The following is an 18,723-nucleotide window of genomic DNA, read 5'->3' on the forward strand; positions in this document are numbered from 1 at the left end:
TTATTGTACAACAGAAATACATAGTTTCCTAATTGTAAATGATAATTCCTGAACTGTTTCTAGTTCCAAAAAACTAGTACACTAAATAAGGTCTATATATGTTATGTTTTCTAATGCAAGTTCGGCAAGAGAAATACGAACACAAAATTGATAATATTAGATTTTATTAAATCTGATCATATTTATTTAAGCTTTCAAATCCAATTATTGGATTCTATGACAACTCTCATTGAGTTATAGAAGGTTAAACGATTTTTACAATATTATTTTCTTTAAAAATAAAAAAAAAAAAATATTTATCGATGTAATTAAAAATAAATAGATAAATTTGTGTTCGATCTAGAACACGATTCATAATCGAGCAAAAATAAACGAAAATATAAGATTTCATGAAACCAATGTTTTTTTTTTTTTTTTTGTAATACGGTGTGCTTTGAGCAATTTTTTAGCAATACCTCTCAAACGATGCGTTTTAATGCACTAAATACGAGAAAAATAAAAAACAATTTTTTTAAAAACGTTGTTAGTTCCGTACCTTATAGTGAAAATCTTGATCTCAGTACAATATGTTCAAAAAAATGTCTACAATCTTTTGAAAACGGGTCTCAAATATTTTATAATTTTGAGCTTATCGCGGAAAAAATAATAAAAATTTTTGTTATTGTATTTCTGGCCCGAAAAACTACTTTTAGTGTATTATAAGGGGCATATAAGTTTGAAAATAGTCTAAAAAATCTAAAATGGACCAAATCAAATGCCAAACTATTTCTTAAATGTTTTTCTGCTAAAAATTACGACAATTTTGACACCTATTTCGATAAAAACCGAAAATAATATTTTTTATTTTTCTCGTATTCAGTATATTAATACGTATCGACTTTGAGGTATTCCTACATGAAATTCTTAAAAAGGCTGTTCATCGGAAGACTCTAATGTATAATTAAAGTATTAAAATTTTTGTAGGAAATATGTTCGATATCACTGTAGTATTTACATACATACACAAAAACAAACATTTGTACGTTAAAATATTAGTTGTCTTGGGGAAAAATAAATTAAACAAATTTAAATTGTTTAGTGGATATCTAGGCTGAGTACGAAAAAAAATATATACTTACGTACTACAGTATACATATTATGCAATAGTTTTTTCTAAAAGTAAAAAAGACGTTAAAAAAGAAATAAATTCCGTTTTAATTCAGTCTTCTTTTATTTGTTTTAATTTTCTTTGTTTTTTTTTTAATATCACCTTAGTTTTGATTTGATACCACCATTTAGCTTCTTAACACAAATATGTAGATGCCTACATACCCATATGTACATAGATACATATATACATGTGAAGGTATCTACAATAAATTGCAATAGAGTTGTGGGTTACCATGAGAAACAACAAACAAAACAAAGTAAGAAACGATAAAACAAGAAATAATACGAACAAATAAACATAAACGAGTTATTAGAGTTGTCAGCTGACTCTGCCACGGCATTATTTCAAAGCCATACTTCTTAAAACAATTTAGTTTTTGTAACATTTTTAATTCCTCATCGACTTTAGAAAATGTTTACTACTTACTAGGGTTGTCAATTATTCGTGTTTAAAATTATTCTAATAAAAATTTACAATATTTTTTTCATTCGAGTAGTCGATTAAATTTTAAAAATTATTCGATTATTCGAACGAATAACGAATAAAAGTTTTTATTCGAATAATTTAATATAATATAAATAAAACTTGCCAAATACCACATTCGAATAAATATTATTAGAATAATCGACAAAAATTTTTCGAATTATTCATTATTCTAATTCTATTTTATTCGAATTATCTTTTATTCGTTTGAAGAAACACAATTTTTTCTTCGATTAACCCTTTCACGCACAAAACTAAACCGGTTTACTTTTTATGAATTTTTTATTTTGACGAATGTTTTTTTTTATTTTGACGTATGTTCATCATTTTTGATGAAAAATGGAAAAATTGTTCGAATTATTCTTTATTCTAATTCTATTTTATTCGAATTATCTTTTATTCGTTTGAAGAAACACAATTTTTTTCTTCGATTAACCCTTTCACGCACAAAACTAGACCGCTGGACTTTTTATGAATTTTTTAATATTTTTTATTTTGACGTATGTTTTTTTTTTTATTTTGACGTATGTTGATCATTTTTGATGAAAAATGGAAAAAGTGCTTTCGTAGGATATCGCAGGATATTATTCTTTTTAGCATGTAATTCTTTGGAAACAACCATTTACTGTAGCTGTGAAATCAAAATTATGTATACGTGAGAGTTATTCGAATAATTTTTATTCGAATGACAACCCTACTACTTACACGTCGCCGTTGTTCCGGCCAAATCAGTTATGTGAAAAATTACTATTTTACCATTAATAGCTTTGATATTGTTATTGCTATTAAATTTTTATTAAAATTTTATATAAAATTCCAAATTTTACTAAACAAAACTAAATTTAAAAATAATTACTGCTTAATATGTATATTAATATGTACATTAGTTTGAAATGCATTGAGCTTTTAAACATTTTTTGAAATCGTTTTTTTTTTACAAAATACACAATTAATTTATAGTTTTCTTTTGGATTTTAATTCGTAAATTTTTTTTTCTTTTATTTTTCACTATAATTTTCTTCATATTCGATTTGAAATTGAAAATAAACCAAAAAAATAGGTTTCATAATACATGAATGAAAATTGTTCAATACATTTTGACAACAAATTTGATTGTGTATTAAAGACAATGAAACTCTTTCGACCACGTATGCGGTAATTCGGTCCTTGTATTTTTATCAACAAATTTGTAGCATGTAGTGGGCTAAATTCCTGTTAAGATGTATATAGTTTATTCCGCCTTTTGCACTTCTGCAAACACATTTTGTTTAATGTATTTATTAGTATGTATTCAGCATTTTTAAAACACTTTGGTGATTTAATAAAAATGATGATGATAAATAAAAATTTGTTAAAAAGTTCGGTTTTCGGTCAAAATTTCGTTTTAGACACTAATAAACAAAATAAGACCTATCCAAACGAAATATTTTCGGGCATCTCTAGTGTATTATCTTTTTAATAAACATACATGTTCTTTTTTAACTATCTGTCAATAAATTTGGAACTAATTAATAATCTCTTTTTTGTCATTTATTAATACTTTAAAACGCGGAGTTTAAATAAAAGCGAAGGAAAGAAAGATTATTTCTACTTAATCGGAAATAAAATATAACATATGTTCTTTATTCGTTATATATGTATGTATGTATGTATGTATATGAAACTAATTAAGCGATTTACAAATACTGCCGAAAACAAACAGAAACAAGTAAATTTTTGAAATTGAAGCAAACCAAAATCTTTTGAAATTTTTCTTTAGTATGTTTTCCTAGTAAAATTTTTAAATACAACATTCATGCAATATTGTAAAATATGATAATACCTGCTAACTACATATTATGTATTAAATTTTAAATTAATACAGAAAAGACTGCACGTAATATTGTGTGATTCTTTATTTCAAACTATGTAATCGAGAGTGGCGTGTGCGTAATGACGAATAAATCTAAAACAATAACAAAAAAATATGCTCTATTATATGTTCACAGACTCACCAACATATATTTTTGTGATTTAAATTTTGAATTCAAATTTTAATTTGATTTGTAAGAAAGAAAACAAAAAGAATTAAATAACAATGCAAAAAGAAGCCAAGACAAATTGTTGGGAAAAAACTTTAGCATTAACTTAAAATATAAACAATAGTGAGCCAAATATGTATGAAAAAGATTCACTCGCAACAAAACAACATTAACAACGTATACATCATAAATGTAGGCAACTTCCGGTGTCAATTTTCAGTGATGTAGTCACTTGCAAAGTTCAAAACAGCAGCATCAACATCAGACGCACAACACTCGCTCGCATACAAAAATACTTATGTATGTACAACCAACTGGCGGACTGAATTGACACAGTGTCGGTAGCTAAGGGAGATTCTAGTGTATATCTCAAGAAGTCTATAGGACAATTCTTTTGTGCATTTTTTTTACTTTTTAGTTAAACTTTATGCTTTAGGTTTTCTGTGCATGACAAAAGTGTGAGTTTTCGGTTTTTGTTTTTATTAATTGTGGCTGCTGTCGTTGAGGAAAAAGAAAATGAAATGATTACGAGTACTCTAGAATATTATGCTAAATTCGTATGTACCCTTGTGTACTACATACACTTCATGATGGAAAGCACTCTCAAGTAATATCAAAATTAAAATGACTTTGTTGTTGTTATCATCAACAGCACCCTTTTATGATTTTGCGATGATGATGTCGTTTTTATTTCAATATGTATGTATGTATATACATACATATGTACATACATACATATGTATGTATGTATGTTTGTATATGCAGGTGGAAGTCGTCGGTCGTTGTCTCATTGATAGAATAACTGACTGATATAAATAATTCGACTAAGATACTAAGTAGATAGTTTAGCTTGAAATAGGTTGAAGGCTAAAGGAAATAATATTATTTGTTTTATTTCATTAAAAAATCTACGAGATGCGAAATAAATACTAATTAAATAAGAGAACACATTTTGTTAATTTCAAATTTAAAATGTACACACATTTATGGTATAAACATTATGTATGAATTCATGTGTATTTATGTATATTCTTTTGGCCTCAGCGACAAAAACGCCTACGTCTACACCAACACTTCTAATAAGTTTATGTAGTTAAGACGCCTTGAAGATGTTTCATCATAAATAACACTTAAGATGGTTTTAATTGTATTATTCTGAATAAAATCTAAAACACGTAGTTATTTTATCTTTTATATGGAAATATTCTACCACTAATGTTTTTTAACATCTTTAATACCATATTAAATTATGAAGTCTGGGATTACATTTCAGCCACAAAAGGTTTGCCTTATTTATCAGTATACACAGAATTCAGCCAATTTCATTACACCAGAATTAAACCAATTTTTTTATTTCCTCCAGGAAAACTAGTCGAAAAATGAGGAAACGCAAAGTAAGGTTTTGATTGTGCAAGCTATGAGTTTATATGTATATTTTTATACTGTAATTTTTGTCCGACCTAAATTAGATTTTGTAACAGCTTATCTTTCAGTCATTAGCTTTGGTTAGATGCTAATATTTGTTATACTCTATATATCATAATCACTCTCTTGACCACATGATCTGATCTTTATTGTGAATACAAGTTGAAATACTTAAAAAAGTAAAGGTATTTCATTTACATTGTAGTAATATTTAATCATTTATAAATATTTATATTAATTTACTGCATTTTGCAAAAAATTACAGAATTACAGCTTCGTAAACAAACTTGTAGAAATACGTAAACGGTTATAGTTTTTTACAGAATACTCGTTTTTTCACATAGTATTTAAAGATCAAGATCAAGTGAATTTCTTCGGCAACTCTACCAATTGGTTGATATAAGCACTTCGTACTACGTAAATCTTACTACCCACACTTTTTGAGCGGAAAAAATAAAGAGATATGTATGTATAATATACATACAGATATGTTTTATACATACTAAATATACATACATATGTATGTAAGTATGTATTTATATACATATATTTGTGTATATTAAGGGTATAACCAAAATTATATCATCACCTAGTGGTTCAATACATTTTTAAACCTCTACTTTATTTTCATCAAAAATTCATTTGGCCTTAATATAGAATTGTTTGTACACTACGCATTATTATTTCGGCAAAAAATTTATATTCCTTATTTATCTATACTAATCATACTAATACTGTTTAAGAATAAATTTAGTGTAAATGTAGAAGAAGTATATCTTTAATATACATATTTGAAAAATTTGTCACACTATGTATGTATTTACTAATTTTTGTAGTGCGCTCAAATTCGTTCACAACATTAACTTTGTTGTCTTTGGCACGTGATGTGACTAAAAGCTAAAACAACAGATGGTCTGTCAGACAGACATTATTCGTTCGTCCATTCTTTTGGATGTGTAAATGAATATACACATCTTTGTATATATTTGTATCAAACTCACTACATACTAGGGTGATCGATTATTCGACATTTTCCAAAAACCGGTTTTCGAATAGTTCGAATAGTTGACATTTAAAAAAAACCGGTTGATATTTTTCAAATTCAGAAAAAACCGGTTAACCGGTTTTTCATTATAAATAAAAAAATATTTTAATTTGAAAAACTTAATGTTTATGTTTAAATTTGAAAAATTAGGAAAAAAGTGGGACACTTCTGTTAAACATAAGGTACTATGTAATCCTAGCTTATTTCAAAAGCCCTGTTTAGGACAACACTTCCATAAAATTTCAGCCGTAAATTAATTATTGTAAATTGAATATAATCTTAAGATTGATAAAAATTTATCAAACAGTTATCAATTTTACAAATAAATTTTTTTAATTAATTAGGAAAATCAAAAAAGTTTAACCAAAGGAGCTTTAGAAAAATATACGCTAGTTCCTCGACTCATATAATTTTAAAATTTAGCTGTATTATTATTTACTTAAAAATTTCATTTAAATAATCTTTGAATACAAAGCAAATAAAAGTATTCGAAACCGGGTTTTAAAAAGTGAAAAAACCGGGTTATTCGATATTCGAAAAATCAACATTAAGAAAAAACCGACACTGGTAAAGCAGAAAAAACCGGTTGAAAAATCGAGTCGATCACCCTACTACATACATACATATGTATATACATATGAACGTAGTAAAAATATCTGAATTTTGTTTCGGCAAACCAAATGCTCTTGGTTTTGATTTAGTGCAGCACTTGGAGATCTCACTCACATCGTAGTAAATATTTAAGTTTAGTTTTTTTAAATTTACTTTCTATGTATATATAGACATATATTAATTTCTCCCTTTTTTGGAATACATTCATATGTATTCATGTACATATGTACATAAATATTTTTAGAAATGTCAATATCTAAATATACGTTTCATCACACATACTTTAACATTCTTGTTTCTATTTTAATGTCAGTGAAATATTGTTGTACTGAAGCTTTTAGTAAAATTAAAAGTTGAATTTGATGAATGATTTTGGTAAAACCAAATCATCTTATTGATTGAAACTATGACAGTAACTGCAGTCCAAAAATTATAAACAATGTAAAAGCTAAAATTCATACTGGGTTATCATTCGAATAATCGTGGAAAAAATTTCTGGGTCGATTTTTGTAGAAATATCAATTACGCTGTGATATAGAAATGAAGAAAAATAAAATGCAGAGAGCTTAATTTTCAACAAATCAAATATGATGTTTTGTCTTAATGATACTAGTGTTGTGGAATATCAGAAAAAATCGGTGAAAAAAGTAATGAGTTGTGCTAAGTTTTGTAAATATGTTTATGGCCAGTTTTTTCCACACAAACATTTTTATATTTTTTTTAAACAAGTTAAAAAATTTTATAAACATTTTATACAAAAATAAGTTTGTTTGGAAAAAACAAAAAACAATCGAGGACATAGCATAACTCATCCAGTTTCGGAAACCTTCCTCAGCGTTTTTTTTTTTTCAAAGGTAATAAAAGTTGAAGTTATTGCTTCATGATCAACGTAGAGTATGATAAATATGAAAATTCTGAAAAAAGTGTATGTTTTTTTACTTTTTTACTTTTGGTTCAAAGAAAACACTGGTATCTTTAAAACAAAATTAGAAAATCGGTTGAAAACTACCACTACTACTACTTATGATAGGAAAAACGAAATGGAATTGGTACATGAGAACTCCTGCATTTTTTTGGTGTATCACTGTGTTATTAAAAAATACATATATTTTTAAACTGGAATACTAAAAAGTAATTTTATAATTCAATAAATTGCTAAAAAACTTCCATTAATGATGTAAGATTTTATTTCGAAATTGATTTAGCATTGGAACACCAACGTCATGCTGTCGACATAGGACTTTAATCGGTCACTCGAATAATAAAAATAGCTGCAGCTGCGGATTTTTTTTTTTCAAATTTTGGACAGTTATTGTAAAGCATTTGTATAATCTAAATTTATTCAAAATATTGACCATCGTTAAAAATTACCTCATTCTCAAATTCTGCCAACAATGGATTCTGGGAAAAAAGGTTATTAGTCTAGTGTTTATGCTGTCCATCCGTTTGTCTGTCCGTCTGTTGGAAATGCGATAGGGTCCGAATAAAAAGAGCTAAAAGGGTGACATTTTCCACAAATACAAATCGGTTCGCGATTTCTTCCCCGTTTAAACAGTCATAACTGACTTAAAAATACCATTAGTGATGAAATTCGATAGAAACAAGTTTTATTAATATGAAACTTTTATGGCGATCGGATCATAACTGATCCAACCTCCCATAAAAGGTCACCTTCAAAAATTGACTTTAAAGCTGATATCTGGTTTAAAAATGCAAACATGTCGATGAAATTCTACAATAACAAATTTTGTATTGACTGAAATAACTCTCAAAAGTTCTATGAATGGCCCATAATTGACCTACCCCCTATATAAGTTCCCTTCCAGAAAATTACGTTAACGCTCATAACTGACTTTATTTTATCTTTACATACAGGGCATTAGACCAACTCACATATTTTGATTTTTTATATATATTTTGAAAATATATGCATATACATTAGGGTGTCCCGTGGACCATTTTTTAGGGGGAATACCTCTAAAGCGATGTGTATCAATGTAGTAAATAGGAGAATAATAAGAAACGATTTTTTTGAAAAGGTCCTCAGTTCCCAACCTGTGATTGAAAATCTTGATCTCAGTACAATATATACAAGAAAAATGTCTGCCATCTTTTCGAATTGCGTGTCAAAATTCCGAAATTTTGAGGTTATTGTTATATTATAGGTTTACATAAAAAATTATCCAAATAATTAGGAACAAAATAAATTAAAATTGTCTTACGATTAAAGTGGACCGTTGTTAAAGTGGGTATTGTTTTAAAAATACATGTACAAATTTGTGTTTTTATAAATATTTTGTCCATAACTGTGAATACATAAAAATACAAAAAAATTTTTGTAGTGTCGATTTTGAAATATGAATCTATACATACCCATGTATGTATTTTCAAATAATCTTTTCCAGTAGCATGAACATTAAACGTGCCCTTAAAATTAGATTTGCTTAATAACAATTATATAGATAATTCAATATTTATTTGCATGATTGTGTACATCACTTTTGCATGCAATTTTCTCTAGAATATAGGATTAATCTATTTCGGATAATTTGATGTCAAAAGAATTATCCGATTTTGCTACGTTTAATCGATTTCTGGCACGGATTTACGTTATTCAATTTGACTAAATTTGATCACTAGTTGTACTAACTAACGAAATGAGACTCATCTAAAGTTTATATATTTTTTAAGGGCGCCTTTAATGAAGGTTGCTCTTTTTTCTCATCACATACGTATGTTTATACCCTACACCACTTTAGCGGGAGGGTATATTGGCTTTGTGCTGATGTTTGTAACGCAAAATAATATTAGTCCTATACCCACATTGAAGTATACCAATCGGCTTAGAATCATTTTCTGAGTTGATTAGCCATGTCCGTCCGTCTGTCCGTCCATGTAATTCTTGTAATCAAAATACAGATCGCAATTTTGAAGATAATTCAATGAAATTTAGCACATGATCTTCTATGGTACCGGAGACGATGCCTATTGAAAGTGGTTAAGATCGGCCCATTATTTCACCTAGCCCCCATACAACTGAACCTTGCGAATAGGGTTTTAAGTTCATAATTATGTTTCATATACACGTATCTCGGTAAAAAACAGCAAACCAATTTCTATACTAGTCTTGATGACCCTCATAAATTTTATAATTATAGGGTCTCATTTGACCATAGCCCCCTTCAAAATTTGACTTAAATGTCTACAATTTTATTCAACAATAAATGGCTTAAGTATATCTGAGGCAAGGTACAATTCAATTTAAATGCTTTATTATGAAAACTAAATCACATTTTTTTGTAAAAGGTGTAGGGTATTATATTGTCGGCCTCGCCCGACTATAATATCTTGTTTTGTTTTTTTTCCAAGAGAAGTATTGCTTTTTTAAACATTTGTAAAAAAATCAATTTATTTTGTTTGGTTCAGTAGTGGATTTACAAAAATAGATATGAGGCTGGAAAATTGGGCTTTTTCGGGTTTAATTTTGTTGCTGTTTCTCATACAGCTATACCTACACAATAGACATACATAGTAAGTACGTATGAACAGATATCAACAACATAGATCAATAAACCAACAGTGGGGAGCATTTAAATAGTGAAGGAAAATGTTTGCATGTGCATATATATCTATACATACATATTTTCATATTTCAGAATAACATTTCATTGAATGTTCTAGATTGTTTAAATATGCTAAATATGCACTAAATAAAATACCAATACTGTAAATAAAAGAAAAATGAGTCTTCAATAATATTTGAGAGTATGTAATATCTTTGCATTTGAAACAAATAAATAATGTTTATTTTCTTTGGCTAAAACTTGTTTATGCCTATGTTTTTGTTTAGAAGTGGTGGTTGGTTGGGGTGGTTATGGAGTGTTTGAGAAAAGGCGATAGGTTATTAAGAACACTGTGCTGTTCTTTTACATTTGCGATAACATATCATGACATCTGGTTGTTTTCTTTATTAAGTAAAAAAAGGTTGTTCGCTGGTGTTGTCAGCATTGTTGTTGAGATAGGTTCAATACACATACATACATACATATATATGCATGTATGTATGTATATCATAAAAAGTTTATTTATTGTCTTTTTATAATTTTGTGCTTAAAAACTGTTCATATTGGTAAAACGTGACTTTTCGCGTTTTCATCAGCATTTATTTTGTAATAAAAAAAAATTGGATAACGAAAATCTCAAGTTTTCCAGTTTCTATTTTACGTTCATATGTAGATATCCTTTGTATCTGATTTGTAATGATACCTTTTAATACTAAGTACATATTCATTTACAATTCTTCATTTTTTACGTTGCATGTAAATAAAAGAGAGATATGTGATATGACATTCTTAACTGGAGTATCCACAAAGGAAAGGATTCTATTGTTCTCATTTGGAGCGATGTCGAGGAAAAAATCAATAATAATTGTAAACAATTATTTTGTTGTCTACATTTAAGTAGATATTTAATTTTAACTTAAAATATTTATAAACATATGTATATACGCAATTTTTGACACCCAATTCGAAAAGATTGTTAAAAAAATTTTTATTATTTTTTTTACAACAAGCTCAAAATTACGGAATTTTTGACACCCAATTCGAAAAGATTGCAGAAAAAAAATTTTTAACATATTGTATTGAGATCAAGTTTTTTAATCGAAGATAGGAAACTGAGGACTAGATTTGTATGACTGGTGAATAGATTTGTATGAGAGCTAAGCTTAATGAGGCTCAATTATTATGAAATTCAGCAACGCCATCAAGGCCTGTATACAACATAGCTTAATGTAATTATAAGCTTAAAAGCCATTTACCGTGGAGGCTAGGTTAAATAATTGAACGATTTCAACCATTTTCAACAGCATTTGTCATTGGATCTAGAGAAGAATATGTGCCAAATTTTATCTAATTATTCTGAATATTGCAACTTAGGGCGTGCGCACAAGGTTTACAGGGACACAAAGCTTAATCAAAAGGTGATTCTGAACCGGCTGGTATAGTTTAAGTTGGATGTTAAACAAATATTTTTGAGTGTTATAAATATCAGCAGAAACTCATAATACCCTCTACACTATAGTAATGTAGGGTATAATAATTGGCTTTTTGAAATAGGATTTACATATATGTGGTCTAGGGCAAAAATTTATATGGCGGCTAGGAATTTATATGACGGCTAGGGTCAAATGAGGACCGATCATTTGGAAAATCGGTAGTATTATTAATACTTCTATAAAACTTAGTTGTGTCGATTTTTGGAAAGATAGTATTATGTATATTTGACGTAGTAATGAGCTAAGAGTCACAAATCGGAAGGTCCGTTTATATGGGGGCTAGGGCAAAAATTGGGCCAATCCTTATAAAATTTATTGGTGGCATTTATGTTTATTCAAAAGTTATTTTTGCCGAACTTCATCGTGATACTAGTGTTTATTAGTGAATAGTACACATAAAATAATTTTCTGAAGGGGACTTTGTATGGCGGCTAGGGTCAAATGAGGCCCGATCATTACGAAAATGTTATTTATGCTTATATAAAACTTAGTAGTGCCGATTTTTGGAAAGACAGTGTTATATTTGACGTAGTTATGAGCTAAAAGTCACAAATCGTACGGTCCGGTTGTATGGGCGAGAGAGAAAAAATTGTGCCGATCCTTATAAAATTTATTGTCGGCAATTATGATTATGTAAAACTTATCTTAATAATATCATATTCCGTAACATGTATGTTCAATAGAGTGTCCCGAGGAATAGCCTTTTTAAGTATTTCATGTAGGAATACCACTCAATCGATGCGTATTAATGCACTGAACACCAGAAAAAAAAATATTTTTTTCGAATGGTCCTCAGTTCCCTACCAGCGATTGAAAATTCTGACCTCAGTATAATTTGTGAAAAATAAAGTATTTTCGATTATTTTGAAATGGGTCTCAAAAATTCAGTAATTTTGAGCTGATTAAGGGAAAAATAATTTTAAAATTTTTTGTAGAGTATTTTGGTCCATAAAATGATTTTAAGTTGGTTGGAGAGGCATATTATTTTCGCCTTTTTCGAAATAGGTGCCAAAATTGTCGTACTTCTTAGTTTATACAGAGAATTATTAAAAAAATTGTTTGGCATTTGGTTTGGTCCATTCTAGAATTTTTTTAGATTAATTTGAAATTTATATACCCCTCATAATAGTACAATAAAAGTCGTTTTGCGGACCAGGAATATTGTAACAAAAATTTTAATTATGTTTTCAAAATGATGGAATTTTTGAGATCCATTTCGAAAAGATTGCAGAAAATATTTTTTGAGCACATTGTACTGATATCAAGATTTTCAATCCCTGGTAGGGAACTGAGTGCCTTTTCAAAAAATATATTTTTTATTTTTCTCGTATTTAGTACATTAATACGCATCGTTTGAGAGGTATTGCTCCAAAAAAGTTGTCCACGGGACATCCTAATGTTCAAGCTCTACAAAGTCATGCTATGGTATTTTTGATATTCGTAAAAATTGCAAAAAGCAATACCCTAATGTACATATATACATATGTATTTCTAAATATGTGTATGAATTCTTAAGAATGACATCATTATGTAAATTAAAATTATGTAAATAGTTAATTAAATTAGACGGCGTAGAACCGATCCTTAAAAAATTAAGTTTATATATTGGTTCGTCTTAAAATAACTAACTTGATTATGGTCCATATTGCTCATTTGCCTCTTAAGGAGCATATCTAACTCAGGAAACAAAGTTTAAATATTTCACGAAAGAATAAAACTCAAATAAGTTTTTGACACAATGAAAAAACTGTTATTATGAACATCCGCTTATACTAACGTTTTATTTTTAGGTCACATTCTATATAATGTCCATATAGATTTAAATTCCACTATTTTTTTCGGAAAACTATTTAAGCGAATCTTTATGTACATAACCATCATTCATATTTTTATTATTTTCGTACTTACTTTTAACAATCACACAGCTCAAGCGCAGCAAAACAGCGGAATTAGTAGCAACAACGTGAATTGTTTACGTTGTTGTGTTGTCTTAATGGCGTTTATTCGGTTTGTTGTTATTTATATTTTTGTTATTTTTTGTCGTGGTAATATGTTCTTTCCTTTGTTATCGTTTATCGCACTTCGTTTAAGCACTTTCGGTATTTTAACATTAAATCGAGGTGTGGGCGTGGTACTTTCACAGCAATTGCTAATGATTCTTTAACAAACATGCCACATATGGTACACAAGGTAAAAATAATTCGAATACGAGTAAAATATGTGTAATTATAAATTCCTATATTTGTACAAATATTTTTTTATTTTATTTATGTAATATAATATTTACTTTGGTATGGTATTAAATGAAAATCACTACACAAGAAAACCAACAATTACATTTATACAAGTACGCATAATTTTATATATGTATACTATATTCCTCACATTCTCTCATTATCACACACACTACAACAATAAGTACTCGTAAAAATATAAAGTAATAGCTTAAACTCTAACACATTTCCACTTTGTCTAAATTAATAACAAACACTTTATTCGATTATTATTTTTATTATTTGCTTTTTTGTGGGGAAACCGTTTCCTTTAGTTTCCCTTAGTGTACATACAAATGTATGTTTATTTATACATACATATATGCATACATACATTCATACATACATACATATATACGAGTACAAAATCACACTCTCTATGCATATTAAGTTTACACGTGTGTGATAGATACATCCATCAGAAGTACATACATACAAATGTATGTATATATGTAGATACAACTGAAGAAGCAACTAGTTGGCGTTAAGAACGTAAAATTAACGCTTTCGTTGATGTTCACCACTTACTTTAATTCAATTAAAATTACCGTCTATTTTTTATATTCAAATGAAATGAATAACATTAGATTGTTTACAAACAAAACAACTGTTCGGATACACTGTTATGATGAAATATTCAACTTTTATAAATTCGGAGGTGTTTGCAATCAACTCGTCTCACACAGTTAATAAAAATATAAAGGAGTGTCGTGCTTTTTTTTTATTTTTTCTTAAATTTTTAACTGAAATAAACACTTTTATTTATACTTCATCGTCTTCACGTTTAAAACACACGACTGCACAGGCCGATACTCAAGAGAATACTAACTGAATATTTTTGTAATGTAGCTTTCAATAACAAAAGCGTTTTCATTTATGTTTAGTGTTGCCAATAGTCGTTCTCGTGAAAGAATCTTAATCCATTTCAAAAATACCTATAGATTTAGATTTTTATTAGTTCGTTTATATTGTATTGGCCATTGTAAATGGTTAATATAGTACAATTGATTCACAAAATAATACAATTCAGTTATAATAAATATGGATTTTAGGGTCATTAAAAATGTTCCATACTACTATTTATGTACATAGTACGTTTGTATTAAGCTGTATGGCCACACGTCAAAATTTTGATCAAAATTTATTTATGGGTTAGTAATATATACCAGCAATCATTAAAGCAGAAGAAGCATAAACAACGCATACACAAATTTTTACGTGTGGCCATACAGCTTTAGCAATATAATTATTATGGTATACATTTGGCAACCATGTTCAGCAATTTGTTTCTGTTTTGAAGAGCAAATGTTCGGGCAGGGCAGTAACTAGCAAAGGGTTAATACATAGTAGAGAGGCAAAACTATTGTTGTAATATATGAGAGTATTTTATATTTTAATGTTGTAATTACTCTCACTCAGATTGATAACCCGCACTCCCCCCAACTTCACATTTGCGAATAAAACCAACAGATAATTGTATAGAAATATGTGTATAAATACATATGTATGTACAAATATACATTCATACCTATTTATACATACACTCATTAGGGTGTACAACCTTTTACACTTTTTGGCAATATTAACCCTTAACCAGCTTTTATCTTTAAAGAAAATATACGAAATTTATATGTGATGGTGTCTTTTTGTGTATTTTATAGTTATTTAATACCAAATTATAAAAAAGTTGCAAGTAGTTTCTAATTTTTGTAAAAAAGTTTAGTAGTTGTTCAATCAGAGCCAAAATTTACAAAAAAAAAGAATTTAACTTTAATAAATGGGTCTAAAATACCAGTATGTATAGTGATAAAATTATGAAAATTACAAACGGATTAATGATATTTATGGTATGGCAACATTAAATTTGATTTTGTTTGAAGAGCACTGGCTGATGATTATGTTTCCGTTACATAATGCTTCAAAAATCTAGAAGATGTCGCTGATTTATATATGGAACTTTTGAGGGCTAGATTTGCATAGAAAAGAATCCGGTTTATTTAATTGAAAAAACAATATTTTAAAAGATAAAAGGCAGCAATATAATAAAAATTTAGTTAATCAACTCCCTACTATGTATACTATAATCTACAGTGTATTCACGAAATAAAGAAATAAATAAAAGGGGTCTAATTTGGTTTCGATTGTACCACAAGCTGACTTTGGAAATTACGTCGACACAATAAGTGCATCTAAATTGTGCCGAAACACACTGGAACAATCTAAGGAAAAAAATAATGTAGCTTTAAAAATTGTTTTTTATTAACTCTTAGAATATCAGTCAGTACCTACGAATTTTAGTTATTCCCCTAATATAATTAGTTTTTTTTCATGATGTTGTGTACTTTTGTAAAGTAAGTCGCAAAAAAAATAGAACGGGATGAAGTCAATTTTTTTTTAATTTTGCTTTTCTTTAACATATGTACATTATTTTGGGATTTTGAAATAAATATGTGTAAACAATAATATTTTATTTTACTGTTGGTTGTTTTTTCATGGATAAACCACTAACCAATTTACAAAAAATTTGGTATACCGATAGGTCTGACATTGATTGTATGCCACGCCTCTTTTAGAGAAACATTGATAGAAATACTTAATCGATTAACAAAACATTTGGAACCACGATAAATTGCACGCCACTCCTTTTACTTCAAAATTATTTATACTTTTTTATATAAAATTTCATTTCATCAAAAAGAAAATTTCAATTAAGAAAATAATGAACATCTTTATTCACTCGAATTTACCATCAAAAGCAAAAAACTGCGAAAATTGTTTATACAAAAATTATTTTATATGAAAAACCTATAATTCCATAGATTCTTAAATAAATCTGAAATATGAAATTTTCAATTTAACTTAATTTTTTTATTAAAATACGATTTTTATATAAATAACATAAAATCGGATCTTCTCGGATCGATACTTATGTATATCTCAAATTTTTCATAAAAACTGTAAATTCAGTAGAAATTGGGCATTTAATTATTCTATTTTTTGTTAGTATCAAATGATTCGGTTAATCGGGTAAAATCGGAATTGATTTTATATACATAAAACGAAAAAGGCCCTAACTATCCAAAAATCCAAAATCGATTCTGTTGTTGAGTCTAATGTATTGCATCAAAACAAATGCCCACACCAAAAATTGGGCTTCTCCGACCAAAATTATCAATTTTATTGACAAAAAAACAAAATTTAAATATTGAAGGTAAAAAGTCCACTTTATCCATTTTTATATACACCATTGTCGACTATCTTGACAAATGATAAACAACTAACTACAAATAAATCGCTTTGAAAGAAACAAACTCTTCACTTTAAATAGTTTTTTGCTTCTCTTGTAAAATTTAAAAAAGTTAGATAGAGCCGTTTGCGTTTTAGGTGACGATATGTATATTAACTTGTCATTCCATTTATAATTTTATGACACTATAAGGTATATATATATATTTTGGATCTCTATAGATAGATAGCAGAGTTTATTAAGCCATGAAATCAATTTTCTGAAGAATTTAGATATCTTCGGAATATATATCATCAATAATTATATCAGACATGCTTTCGAAAAGTTTCCTATTTTAAAATGAATTTTAATGGTGCGTTGTGTCCTATGGACAAATATTTCTCAAGCCCTCGGAAAACAGTTTACACAAATATAAATATATATGTTGATTAGTGATGAAATTTTGAACAAGTTAGTTTTGGTCGGGCCACATTTGTTCCTAGTTCCCATATTTGTAAGTTAAATTTTTGAAAATTACTTTAATGCTCACAAATGTCTTTAACATGCCAATATTGCTGCGAAATTCGGTATATACAAAATTTTTAAAGAACTAAAATCCCTTTATTGATCCATAATTGATCATACCTCATATAAAGTCCATTAAGAAAATAAGTTTTATGTTTAATACTGGCTTAAAAATACCAGTATAACTGTGAAATTTGGCATAAACAAATTTTATGTTGAACAAAATCTATCTACTACATTTAATGAGTGTCATGCATTATTGGATGCCCCAATGACTTTAACCGTTATGTCAATACCCACATACCCGGGTATGTTTTTCATTTTTGAAGTGATATATCTCGAGATCTATATATCGTATCGGCTTGATGTTTTCTATACATTTTCCAAAAATTAGTTAGATATATATGACTTAGTAAAGTAAAATTATGCTGATTATAATAATTTTATTCTCATATAAACAAAAATATTTAAGTTTAAATTTTAAAATTTTAATTTTTGACCATGACTTAGCAATCTTTTTTTGCAAAAAACTTCCCTACTTACGTCAGCAAAAATAATTTCATTAATGCTAATCGATTTTATACACCTTAATAAATAATATATAAAAAGTTTTGTTCAATTATCTTTCCCGGTCACCGAGTAATAGCTTCTTGAAGTCAAAATTTTACAAAGTCTAATTCTGCATAATGTACATTATACGTTATGAAGGCGTTTTTCTTTAGGTTTATTTTGCATATGATATTTTTGTTAATAGGAAAGCAATAAGAAAACTTTAAAAGAAATTGCTAAAATTTAATGGTTTATGATCAAAAACTATTTAATTTATATTTACAGACGTTTTATTAAATTAGTTTTAATAATTGTCTGAATTATACACTAGAAATGTATAAAAAGATGAAATAGCCAT

At 27.8% G+C, this 18,723-nt stretch overlaps 1 protein-coding gene across 13 annotated transcripts in view; it reads right to left on the reverse strand.

Annotated features, from left to right (window-relative positions):
• Window positions 1–18,723, reverse strand: part of LOC119601557 — a 47,686-nt gene that overhangs the window by 26,535 nt on the left and 2,428 nt on the right. For 2 of the 13 annotated variants that reach the window (XM_037952569.1, XM_037952560.1), the window contains exon 2: window positions 13,701–14,028. The exons of 4 other annotated variants lie outside the window; for them this stretch is intronic. The gene's annotated coding sequence lies outside the window, so the exon portion shown is untranslated. Of the gene's footprint in view, window positions 1–13,700; window positions 14,040–14,593; window positions 14,897–18,723 lie in introns of those variants that run through there. 7 more of the 13 variants (XM_037952566.1, XM_037952565.1, XM_037952564.1 and 4 more) reach the window with 6 other exon arrangements.

This window comes from Lucilia sericata, unplaced genomic scaffold (genome assembly GCF_015586225.1).
Source record: "Lucilia sericata isolate MDLA Ls3-8-SP2 unplaced genomic scaffold, ASM1558622v1 Contig000172F_arrow, whole genome shotgun sequence".
In the NCBI taxonomy this organism is placed as follows: domain Eukaryota; kingdom Metazoa; phylum Arthropoda; class Insecta; order Diptera; family Calliphoridae; genus Lucilia; species Lucilia sericata.